General features: G+C 43.1%; 1 long non-coding RNA gene across 1 annotated transcript; it reads left to right on the top strand.

Annotated features, from left to right (window-relative positions):
* LOC106509905 lies at positions 279-13,168 on the top strand. Its single transcript, XR_001307888.2, has 3 exons — positions 279-534; positions 983-1,277; positions 2,347-13,168. It is a non-coding gene; the product is annotated as an uncharacterized LOC106509905 (long non-coding RNA).

Below are 13,632 nucleotides of genomic sequence, written 5' to 3'. Positions count from 1 at the left end.
TGAAAGTTCTGTGGAAAAATTGTTGAAAATGTCAGTCTCTTACCTTTATTTTTATATCATCCCAATAGATGCCACTGCAAAAAGAAAAAAGAAAATTATGTCCTAAATATCAGTCCTTGGCACAATGATGTAATCATTCCATAAGCAACAGACCAGAGGTGGCATCATACCCCACAGGAGCCAGATGTGGCCCAGAGCCTGTTTTTAGGTGGCCTGCAAGTTAAGGATTTCTTTCACATATTTATATGATTGAAAACAAATTGAAAGAAGAAAAATGTTTCATGACATATGGGAAATATAGGCAGTTCCGTTTTCAGTGTTTCTAAATACAATTTCATTGGATACGACTCCGCCCATCCGTCTGCAGATTGTTCCTTGTGGCTTTTGTTCTCCGCCACACAGAGTAGGGTACTTGCTATGGAGACCAAATGGCCCCCCGCCTGAAATACTGGCTGCCCGGCCCTTTGCAGAAGTCGATTGCTGACTCCCGTGTCAAACTTATGGCAGAACTGGAATGACTTCAACCCTGTAAAGGTGAGAGATCTGATTGAGAAAGACTTGGGGTTTTCAGCTTTTTTGTTTATTTTTTATTAAAGTGAAATTACAATGTTGGGTTAGTTTCAGGTGTATAGCAAAGTGATTTGGCATATATATATATAACTATAAATTCTTTTATATATTTATGAATTACATATAGATAAGTTCTTATATATATAAATTCTTTCTATCTATATTCTTTTTCAGATTCTTTTCCATTATAGGCTATTACAAGACATTGCATATGGTTCCCTGTGCTATACAGTGGGTCCTTGTTGGTTATCTATTTTTTACATCATAGGGTGTATATGTCAACCTCAAATTCCTAATTTATCTCCCCAGCCCCCAACCCTCCACTATCCCCTCTGGTAACCCTAAGTTTGTTATCTATGTCAGAGAGTCTCTTTCTGTTTTATAAGTAAATTCATTTGTATCATTTTTTTAGATGCCACATATAAGTGATATCGTATGATGTCTAACTTTGAGAAAGAGACTCAGAATTTTGAGCCAGAAGAAATAGGGAGAACACACGGAGCCCCACGGAGATGGGGTCAGATCCTCCCCTTCTTTCATCCGAAGGCTCTGGAGCCGCTGAACCCGCCCCTGCTCACCTTGATCCCACAGTGCGCAGGCGCCCTCCAACCCGCCACTCCGGGCCATCCGCCACAACTGTGTGGCGCGAAGAGGTGGCCACACTGCCCTCTTGCCGGAAGCCCTCCTGGGGTTCCCAACAGTCCATGGTAGGTCTTAACTCCGCCTCCAAGGGTCCTGGATTCCCTGGCGGACCGTGTAAGCTACAAAGATGGTGTATGAGATTTTGTTGAGGGGGCAGATTTATGGATCCTCCTCCCTGTGCCCTCATTTCAACTGGAAAAACCCAGCATTTGCCTTGTTTGTATATTGTATTTTATTTTAAAAAGGATTCTGTTTTTTAAAAAATAGCCTGCAAACCACACACGGATAGAGTGGAATCTTCCGGCAAAGGTCCTGTGGGCCTAGTGTGGTAAAGGGTTAGGGCTCAGCCAGGGGTGTTCTGTGCTGCCTCCCGTTTGTTTCCCAGGCTCCCTTGCAGGGAGTGGGGCTATGTGACAAGTCCCTGACCATGACCTGAGAGTAGAAGTGACTCCTGTCATTCCTGGGCTGAGGTAGCTAAGAGCCAGTGTATCTCCTCCATCTATTTTCTCTACCTTGGTGACCCCAGAGGCCACTTGTTCAGGATGTTGTAGCTACAAGATGTCAGGTCATGCATTAGACTAGATCCCTGAATGACCGAAACGAAGGTTCTCTTTCACCCTGACCTACTTTAGACAGGTGAATTAAGTGAAAAGCAAACTTATAGCAGGGGAAATCTCCAGAATTTTGAGCTCTATTTATTATTAGAGGATAACAGTCCTATCCTGGCAAATGCATCTGGCCTTTGTAAATATATCATTTGTAGTTGGTATGTTGATGTACTAGGTGGTTGATTAATTGATTCGCTCATTCATTCAACAATAGATGTACTTGAGTAGCCGCTGAATATATAGAATGCCAGACAGCATAATATCCATATATATATGCTATAGCTCAAGGGGTTCACAGTTGGGTCACTTTCTTTCTGGAACTTTCACAAGCCACACAACCCCATATAGCCCCTAAATCTCAGTCATTCTGAACCATTCGTATATGGTCGAACTCACTGAAGCATTTCCTGCTCTGTGCCCTTTCCTGCAGTGCTTCTCTTGCCTGTGGACTGGGAACTCCCGGGATCTGCACAGCTGATACCATAACCCAGCTAGATCATACTATAACATTTCCTATTGTTCACAGATCTGTTAAATCCTTATGGAAGAAAGTAAGTGGAAAGCCTAGTCGAGTCTACGTGGCCTCAGTGAAGTTGGACAGTGGGTCACATGATCCAAGGAGAGTGAAAACGTGTGCTGTTCATTGCGATGCTTCCTTTCATGATGCTCACCATCCAGACACTAAGAAACACACCTGGAGCCCTTCTGCTGGCTATGATGGGCACGCTCTCCATCCACTCTCATGTCTTACAGCCACTGGCCACATGTGGCTACTGAGCTGTGAAGACGAGGCTGATGTGACTGAGGAACTAAATTTTGAACTGAAATCACTTTTAGTTAATTGAAATTTAAACAGCCACAAGTGGCTAATTGCCACTTTTTTAACCTATGTGGCTCTAGAAGATACTTAGATCTGCTTCTCCGATGTTTTAGTTACTATAGCCTAAATATAATATTAAAAAAAAAAACAAAAAACAAAACCGCAATGACTGTCAATGCAGTTGTTGCCAGATAAGTGCTAGGGCTTAACTGTCCCCACCAATGCTTCCTTCAGGATTCTTTTAGCCCTTCTCTTCAATTAAATACAGCTCTGGCCTCTAATCAAGACTACTGGACCAAAAGCCACAGTTGCCAGAGTCAAGAGATCCCTTCAGCCTCAATGTGAGGCTGTCTTCCAACACAGCAAAGGAATAAATTCAGTAGTAACATTGAAAATTTTCAAATAAAGGTATTTTAAAAATATTTATGAATTCTTTCAACAATGACAAAAAATATTAGAAGCCCAATATAAGGGAGGCAGTATTATTCTAGGCATTTGGGAGGCGACAGCGAGCAAATTAGAAAAGGATCCTTGACTTTCTCAAGATTACATTTTAGTTGAGATATCCAGTCAATAAATATAAATAAATAGAATACATGAGTAGCATTAGAAGCACTACTTTGAAAGAAGTGGCACAGGATAAGGAAACAGTGATATTTGAGCAAAGATTGAAAGATAGGGAAAGAGACAATGATGTCTGGGGAGGGTCTGAGCTAGAGATGGTAGAGTGGCGTCTGCCCAGCAGAACTTGGATGAGGGGTAGAGTGCCTCCATGGACTGCATCTTCCTAGATTGATGGCACTTTTATACTGAATAACTTTAACCTTCCCCCTTTTATCTCCTGGCAAAGAGTACAAGGGAGCATAACAAACACATGGCACCCTCTTGGCTCCCATGGGTCTAGTCAGCGCCACACCTTAAGAATGGGGGAACGTTCTAGACATTATTTCCTCCTGGATCATGAGATGATGGCTCTGAATGATTTCCAAGGGCACCTTCCAAGGAATGTTACGGCTACTGGAACCAAGGGCCAGTGAGCGTTATTGTCTCTGTCGTGGGGGCTGGAAGTCCCAGATGGAGATGTCAGCGGGGTCAGTCCCTTCCGAGGGCTGTGAGGGACAGTCTGCTCCCTACCTCTCCCCTGGCTTCTCTGGAGTTGCAGGCAATCTCTGGTGATCATAGGCTTGCCCCAGCCCCACCTCCATCCTCACATGGCATTCTCCTCGTGCCTCTGCCAACCCTTCCTTTTTTATTAGGACACAGTCACATCGGAGAAGAGCCCACTTTCCTCCAGTGTGACCTCCTTCTAGCTCAACTTACTGCATCTGCAAAGTCTCTATTTCCAAATACGTCCTACCTTCTCAGGTGCTAGGGGTTGGTACTTGAACATATGAATTTGAGGGGAACTCAACTCACCTATAACACAAGCTAAAGACGATGAACCTGAAAGACTGCCCCTGGCTATACCTGCTCCATATTCTTCATCCAGCTGGGAGCCACTCGACAGGTGTTTCTCCCAAATCACTTCCTTCTCTACCCACAGGTGGTCATTACAAGAGTGCCTTATGGAAGAGCTTCAAAAATCATGCCGACATGAAAGACACTGATATTATCGCAATTTTTAATGTAAAAGAGAAAAAAAAGTCTCATTTGGATCTCTTTTCTTCTAGAAATGGATGTCTATTTTCAAAATATTGCACTGGCAGCTTCAGCAGAAGCAATCTATCGCCCGCAAAGGGGGAGCTGAGCCAACAAATGCATGCAGATATCAATACAAGTCTGGGATTCTACATAAGCAGAGGGAGAGCTGACAGGGAGCTGGGCAGCCTGCCACCCAGGCGCTCTCTTATAAAGAGTGTTCCGTTTCCCTTACAAAATAAGAAGGGGCTGTGCTTGATATTCACAGAAGTTGGGGCAGAAGAACTATCTAGTTCATTCTTTTTTAAAATGTGTTTCATTTCTTAGCTTTCTTTTGTTGGGATACTTTCTTTTTCATATATAAATTTTATTGGAGCATAGTTAACTTACAAAGTGGTTATAAGTTAGTTTCAGGTATATGGCAAAGTAGATCAGTTATACATACATATAATATATATCCATTCCTTTTCAGATTTTTTTCCCCTTATATGTTATTACAAAGCATTGATTAGTCCTTCTTACCTGTCCTTCGCATACACGGTAGTGGAGTAACTTGCCCTTGGCATGGATCCAGCTAGAGAAATAACAATTCTGTAGTTTTCAGAATTGATCAAGGCAGTGTGTTCTTATGCTAAAATGGGGAAGGTTGTGTTTTTACTTCTACTTTATAGATCAATAAACAGAAAGCCTAAGTGACTTATTCAAGGCCACACAGCTTTTAAATGGCAGAGGTGGGGTTAGAAATCATTCCTTCAGAGGGTTGAAAAATTCATATTCTTTCCATCGGCTCCAGCCTTGAAAACCCGGTTTGAAATATGAAAGTCAGATGGAACAAAGACACTCCAAGATCAATACATTTCTAATTAAGAAAGGCACACACACAAAAAAACAACTCAGAAACTTCCTAAAGACATAAAGATTTTTAAAACCATCCACCTGCGTGAAAGTTTTGATTATAGGATTAGGAACACCAAAGGGCATTTGACAGTTGACTAAGTGTTTTCACACTTAAGATCTCATTTAATCCTCAGAAGTTTATGGGATGGTTTCTTATTTTATAACAAGGAACTCAAAGCCCAAGATGGTAAAAGACGGAGTTCACGTGTCACTGACAAGGTGTGGTTTAGTAGAGCTCAAACTTGTATTAAAGCAAAGACAAATATGAAGTCCCCTAATCTACCCATATCCTTTCCCATTTGTTTACATTGATCCTGGCCCTTGAATGAAGCAGGCAGGCCAATGAAAAACACTTATAACCACATATCATGGCTCTTTGCTGTGCAGCTGGCCCTCTCGTGACCCTTCCTCACCATTGCTTTGGGACTCTGCTCCTGGTGACCCTGAAGGCTTTTCTAGAACTGGTCTTGCCTGGGGCGCTATGGGGTGCAGAATGCAGGATACTGGGGGGGGGGAACCCTCTTCTCTGCCGTCGCTGCCTTGCTCCATTTTTCTCCAATCCCTTGGCTTTGGTTAAGGGACAGTCTCTCTCCCCATATCCCCACCCCCGGCCACCCGAGCAGCCCACACCAGCTCACATGGCTGCCTTTTCAACCCTCTGCCTCCCACGTGGTGGGAGCACAGGCAGGGCTGGGTCGTCTGGAGGCTGGGTGCTCACACTCTTCTCTTCCTTGTTGGGCTAAGTATGGATGATGTTTCCCCTCAGGGCTCAGATCCACACCTTGAAAAGCCCATAAACACGACTCAAAGCGAAGGAGGGAGAAGGGCACTTAGTGTGTCCTCGTCCTTCAGGAGGGGTACCCTTCTAAGGCTGGCCTAAGTGACCTCTGAGTGTCCACGCTTCTGTTTTTTCCTTGAGTTTGTGGACACTTAAAGGGCAGGAGCGCAGCCCCCGCCTCATGTTTGGATGTTCAGCATCTAACACTAATAGACATTTGGGGTTTTTTTTTGTGTGTGTGTCTTTTTTTGTCTTTTGAGGGCTGCACCTGTGGCATATGGAGGCTCCCAGGCAAGGGGTCTAATCAGGACTGTAGCTGCCAGCCTACACCGCAACCACAGCAACGCCAGATCCGAGCTGCATCTGCGACCTATACCTCAGCTCACCAGATCCTTAACCCACTGAGCGAGAACAGGGATTGAACCCGAAACCTCATGGTTCCTAGTCGGATTCGTTGCTGCTGCAACATGACAGGAACTCCAGGGGATTTTTTTTTAAAGAGGAGATACGTGAATGGATCTATAACTGAGTGGGTAGATTCTGTGATGTGGCCTGTGGAGCATGTGCTGTAGGAAATCTCTTGAGGTGGAAAGCAAGGTGAAATATACCAGCTGGTGTAGAGCACAGAGAAATGTTCTAGAAGTTGGAAGATGGGGCTTGTTGTGCGAGGTCTGGAGGACCTATGGGCTAAATCCATCCTAGAATTTACTAGCAGGGAAAAATGCTTTCTCTCCCAGGAAGCAATTATTGTACTTTTTCTTTGTCAAGGTAATAAAAATTTTTACATCCATCCCATCTCTTTTGTAGTTTGGCCTTATAAAGTGTAGGGTTAAAATTAATGCAACAGATGATTCCATTTTAGAGCATAGGAGTGAAAAGAGAATGTATCTTCCTGGTCCCCCAAGGGTTCTTTTATTTTGATCTTATATGTATTATAAGCATACTCTCTCATATACATATGAAGAGAGTATGAAAGACAGAGGAATCCTTACACATATACACTCCATACATTATAAGGATCCTTATATATATAAGGAAGTATATATGCATACATTTCCGAGAAAACTTATGCTTTTTGTCTATATAAAGACTACACTTATTTAGGAAGTAGGGTTAAAGTTATACCTCAGACTGAGCTCTTCTTTGTATTTCTTCGGATTGTTGGCCTGAATTTAGTGTTGATGCACAGCCTCATACAGAATATTCTTTTTATCTCTGCTGCATGGGCGTTCTCACGGGTCCGCCTGGGCCTACAGCAGCTAGATTTAACCAGTGCAGAATTATCACCCGTATATGAGATGATTTTGAATTCTTTCTACACCTTTTTACACCCCCCAAATGTATTCCAGTTTGTCTGGTTGGGCACTGCAATTACTGTTTATTTTTATTCTATACTTTTCCAAGTTAGCTAATTATAGATGTACTGTGTTTTTGAGTGAGATCAGTCGTGGGAAAAACTTATTATAGCATCCATAAATTATAAGGGAGAGGAAACTGAGGCCTGGGCAAGGAAGATGAGAGGTGAGAGGTGACTGCGCAAGTTAGAGGCAGTCCTGGTCAAAGAGCAGAGTGCTTTGCCTTCTCTGTTCCACGCTCTTCCAGTCTCAGCCTGCTCCCACCAGAGCCTCAGTGAGCCTTCCTCTCTCATGCTCCAAAACTCCATGACTGTGTCTGATTAAAGCGGTCACCTATTCATTCTCATTTTTATTCGTACCAATGCACACCCAACCAACACTTGAGCCCCAGACCCTGAGTGAGCCTCTACTTAGAGAGCATCTCGCTTAGCCTGACAGCAGCATCACCACTTTAACATCTCATCCCCACTTTACTAACAAGGAAGCTGGAGTTTCACATAGTAAATAGCGCATCTGTCATGCAATGTCAGGTCTGCCTTCCGCTCAAGGCGATGCAGGTTCAACACCAAGGGTCATGACCTCTGCCCACATAAAACCTGGTTTTACACCTTGGGCTTTTGGTTTTTAAATTAGGTGAGAAACTTGAGTGTGTGATGCGAGAGGTCAGGCAGTGGTCATCCTTAGAGGGTGATCATGACTGAGGCTGCACAAGGGGACCCCTGGCTGCTACGAATGTTTGTTTCCCATCTGGGTGTTTAGAACGTGGCTGTATCAACCTCGTGAAAATTCGCTGAGCTGCTAGGATTTGCATATTTTTCCAAGTTTATTTACATTTTATTTTTTTTTTTTAGTTAAAGTAAAAATGTAAAAGATGTATTTGTCTGGATGCTAAGCATTTGGTCCCCTGTTTTACTCTTTCTACCTCTGTAGACAATGGGTACATTCAAAGATGTCCCTTGTTCCACAGCTTCCAAGAGGGATTTACCAACCACCTTTTTCATCCCATCATGCACTCTTCCTGGCCTCGGGAAGCAGCAGTGCTCTTTCTCCAGTTACTTCCCTACCCTGTCACCAGGCCCTTCCTAGCTGCCCCTGGTTTTCTCATTTCTTCCCCTCCAGGCATTTCCTGCTTCCTTTCCTGCATCTTCTGTCCCATCCCTTCAGCCTCACTGATGGACAGGCTCCTTTGTGCCACATGGTACCGTGGGCCTCCTTTGGAAGACTGTCCCAGCTAATCATTTCATGTGCGCAGCAGGAGTCCGGCCTCCCCACAGAGCCTGAGCCCAAGCTCCACCCTCCTTCCCTGATGCCCCATCTCCACCCCTCCCCCAACAGGCTCCTACTGCTTAGACCTGCAGGGACTAACGGGCTTCAGTGTCTGCCCAGTCCCACCTGCATGACTGAGCCAGTCCTGACCTGCAGGGAGTGGCAGGGCTATGGACGCATTCGATTCTAACATCCCATCAAATAACTAGGCTTCTCTGTTGGCTCCCTTATGTCTGAAGTGTCAGTTTCAATATTTGCTTAACGTACACCTTCAGGAATGCGGCAAGTATCAAAATAGGCTTGGAAAACAGCAGTGACCACAGACTTAGAGAGCAGACTTATGGTTGCCAAGGGGGAGGGGGAACGGAGTGGGATGGACGGGGAGTTTGCGGTTAGTAGATGCAAACTGTTACATTTAGAATGGAGAAGCAATGAGGTCCTAATGCATAGTCCGGGGAACGACATCCAGTCTCTTGGTATAGACCATGATGGAAGATGATAGAAGAAAAGAAATGTGTATGTATATGTGTGTGGGTGTGTGGGTGTATGCCTGGGTCCCTTTCCTGTAAGCAGAAATTGGCACAATGTTGTAACTCACCTGCACTTAAAAAAATGCCAAAATCAAAACAAAACAACCAAAACCACAGCAGTGATAACAATGGAAACAGTGTCAGGCACAGGTTCAGCCTTCTAACTGACCGAGCTCCGGGCTTGTCCATCCATCCCAGCTTGGTGGTAGGGAGCCGAAGGCTAAGCGTCTGTCCTCAGGGAGCTCACAGTTTCAAGAAAAAGGAAAATAAAACACAGACATCCAAACAATCAGCCCTGGAAAATGTCTGTGCTTGATTAATACTTTGCAGCTAAACCCACTTCATTTCCTGGCCTTTATTGAATTTATTTTTATAACAACCCTGGTGGGTATATGTTGATTCTTCTCTTTTAACAGAGGAAACTGAATTCCACCAGAAGGAACTCTTTCACCTGGGATGAGGAATTTGAATCCGGATTTTTTATTGGGGTTGCTCTTTGTTTGCTTGTTTGTGTGCTTTTGTTCCTAAAGCCTAGTTTTTAATCTCATTTGAACCCAGCATCATAGATGGCTGGTTATCCATCTGGGAAACTCAAGACGACCTAACACTTTTCTAAGAAGGGGCCATCACCCTTGTCTGTGACATTTCCTTCCAAGCTGTGACATCATTTTGTCAGCTTTGTTGCTCATGGTTAATTCTCCAGGGAAGACCCTTTGCTTCACTAATATCCAAATAATGTCCCACTTCTCTGTTTCTGTGCCTTGCTGTGCCCTCAGATGTCTTTTTGTTTTAATGCTGAATCATAGCATAATCTCCTTGAAGATATTTTGAAGGCAGTTAAAGTCAACGTGTGGAATGCTAATAACATACCTAACGAACTGAAGTGGTGAAAAATAGGTACAGCTCTGATCCCACGTGTGACCACAAAAAAGACTACAGCACAACTGCCACCCTCGGGCTAACGGCGATTTTAACATGCATTCTGACTTCATAGATGGTAAAATATGACAAAGGTGCGACTTAGAGTGAATGAAATATGGCATAAATTTTTCTCTAGGAAATCTGCTTTTTCCGGGTAGCCTGTGAGATCCTTTCAAAAACTGAGTCTCACCCATGCATACTTGGCATCGAGGAAGCTGAAAGAAAAGAACAGGCAGCTAGCATTTCTTAGCCCTGGACCATGTGCCGGGTAAGGGGTTACCTGCTGTCCCGTAGGTTGTTTAGTTGGCCCATCACAACCTTCCAAGGGTGAGCAGCATTTGCATCATCACACAGAGTATTTTTAAAAACCAGAGTGGCACACCTAGAGTACTTAAAGTCTCCTACAATGCTTGCAATAAAATGTCTGCTTGTGAAATGAGTGAGTACACAGAGACGAAATAACTTGGTCACAATCAAGCAGCTAGTTGATACCAAACCAAAAACTGATCCTTGGCTCATCTGACTCAAATCTCATGATTCTGGCAGCATGCCAGTCTAGCTTTCAGTGGATCTAGCAATGAATGGGAGCCAAAAATGTCTACTAAATGAGTTGAAAGTTTGCAGGAAAAAGGTGGGAAAGAGGGAAGGAGAGGAAAGGAGGGGGAAAGAAGGAAGGAAGGATGGATGGATGGATGGATGGATGGAAGGACAGGAAAAAATAGGAAGAGGACAAGAAAAAAATGGAAAAAGAGGATGAAACAAGGAAGAAAGCTGCCAGCAATGGCTAAACATTAAGTAACTAGATTGGATGGATTCTGTTTTCACAAAGCCAATGCTGGCTTTCTTCTAGATTTTACTAGTTTTATAGTGATCCTAGAATGTTCTCTAAACATCAGATTTTGAAAACACAGCTACAATTGCCTCTTGTTTTCAAGGTCTTGACCACCTGAGGATTAGCAAGTAATCCAGTTGCTCACCGTGAGCTGAAGGAATCAATACCCAGGAACACACCTCACTGGTCAGCTATGTGAGTGTGAAGCACTCGGGATTTTATATCGGGTGTGCATGCACTTAAACTGATAACTCATTGAAAAAGTATGTGGTGAGACTCCTGGACATTATATATCCAACCCACTAAATACTTAGACTCGAGCATTAACCCCACAGAAGAAGTGGGGATGCTCCAACCCAGAGGAAGATAAGTTTTGAGCATTTTAACCAAGATCCAATACAGCGGGAGTGGAGAGACATTATTACCCTAGGCAAACATTTTCCTTCTTTTTAATTTTTCTTCTTTATCAGTGGCACCCAAGGCGTATGGAAGTTTCCTTGGCCAGGGGTCAAATCTGAGCCGCAGCTATAACCTACACCACAACTGTGGCAATGCCAGATCCTTAACCCAATGTGCCACACTGGGAATTTCCTCTTTACTCTTCTTATTCAATAATTCTTCTGGTCCCTTAGTTCCAGCTGAAGTTCCCATTTGGGTCAAAAAGTTCTTGATATGCAAAAATAGTGGTAGTGAAAGGAGAATTGGAATAGGGGTCAGGAGAACCAGTTCTAGGCTGAGTCCTGCTCCTGACAGACTCTCTCCTTGAGGGAACTCCAGCCAGGCTCCTCCAAGTTCCCTGCTGGACTCAACCTCTGGATTTCAACCTTGGCCTATACAGACTTGGACAAACACCAACACAGTTTCTAGTGGCTCAAACCTGCAGCCATAGGATGCCTGTTGCTCCCTGGAAAGTGTCTCCCTGGCAAAACTCAAGACTGCTAGAAGAATTGACTGTGTGCTCCAGCCGCCACATGAAGATAGGACCCCTGACCCCCAGCCTGTGTGGGAGGGGAGAGCCTAATTCCTCTGAGCCCTGGTTTGCAGACCCAGATGGGTTTCATAGGGAATGACATGCACCTTCCCTCTTTCTGTCCATTTTTACTGTCCTGCCCCGTCAAACCCCTCTCATCCCACTCCCTCGCCCCTCTTTCTGCCTTTAAAGTGCCCAGCCACCTCTGCTCAAAAGAAGGTCCAGTTCACACTGGACTCTTTCCCCATCACAATAATATATTACTGATTAACACCTGTCCTTACAACTTAACATTGACCCCAGCTTTGTTTATCTTTGACGCTACACAACGCACTTGCCACATGACCTTGGACAAAACGCTTCACCCCTCCAGATCTCCTTAAAATCAAGGATCTAAGTATTGAGAGATTCAGGGACCCTGCTAAACAGATAATATCGTTCTGCCTCCTCAATGTCTGCAGGTGGTAATGAATCACTGAGGAGAATTTTCTGTACTCCCAGAAATGCCACTTTGCATTTAAACAACAGGTTTTAACTGAATCATACAGTAATACAGATTCCTGGTAGGAAGTTGGAAATTAAGAAATAAAAGAAAACTGTGGAAGAGAAGGAAAGATAATCCCATCATGCAGAGATAACTTTTATAACTATCTGGATGTATCGTCTCCAATATTTGTTATGCATACAGATTTATAATATTTGTTATGCATACAGATTTATAAACATATTGCACAGACATGTACATTTAGCTTTTTTTTTTTAACGTATTACTTTGAACAAACTCCCATGTCATTAGTCTTTGAAAAATCTGGTTTTTCATAAAATGCCATCCAATGGATTGACTACCGTTAATGTGAATATTTTTCCGTTGTTGGTCTTTTCAGTTATTTTGATTATTTTCTTTTTACAAAAATGCTACTAAGAGCAACTGCACACATGGGTATACACATATATTTATGCTTTTACAAATAACATATCAGAAGGATCATACGACTAATTTAAAGGACTGGGACCAGGGATGGGGGGATGTGCTTGGGCTGTGGGATGGAAATCCTGTGAAATTGGATTGTTATAATCATTATACAACTACAGATGTGATAAATTCATTTGAGAAATTTAAAAAAAAAAGAAAAATAAAGGACTGGGACCAATTTTGATTTGTCTTGCAGAAAGGTTGCAGCAATTTGCCAGGCTCGGACATTATGAGAAAATTCACAGTCACATTAAAGCTCACGTGATAACAACGGCAAAACTCCACGGCACATTCTTTTTACCTACTAGGAGAAAATCGTCTGTTACTGATGTGTTAACAATCATGTCTTTGATTACTATTAAGATTGCATTTTTTTTTAATATTTTTTTTTTAATTTTCCCACTGTACAGCAAGGGGGTCAGGTTATCCTTACATGTATACATTACAATTACATTTTTCCCCCACCCTTTCTTCTGTTGCAACATGAGTATCTAGACATAGTTAAGATTGCATTTTTATTTCACTTTTTTCTTTATATGCAAATCTCTTATAAGCTGCCTTTTGGACATGCTTTTTTGGGGGGATGGTGTTTATTTTTCCTTATAGACCTAAAGTCTTTAAAAGATAAAGATATAAAACATTGCTGTGTTTGCTATGTATTTTTTTTTTTTTTTTGGTTCTTGGTGTTTTTTTTTTTTTTTCACACTGGTGGCATATGGAAATTCCTGGGCCAGAGGCTGAATCTAAGCCGCAGCTGCCCCTATGCTGCAGCTGCAGCGACTCCAGAGCCTTAACTCACTGCACCACAGTGGAAACTCCATCCATATTTTAT

The sequence above is a fragment of the Sus scrofa genome, chromosome 3 (assembly GCF_000003025.6).
Source record: "Sus scrofa isolate TJ Tabasco breed Duroc chromosome 3, Sscrofa11.1, whole genome shotgun sequence".
Classification (NCBI taxonomy): domain Eukaryota; kingdom Metazoa; phylum Chordata; class Mammalia; order Artiodactyla; family Suidae; genus Sus; species Sus scrofa.
Note: the sequence above shows the minus strand (reverse complement) of the source record. Positions and strands in the feature narration are given on the sequence as shown.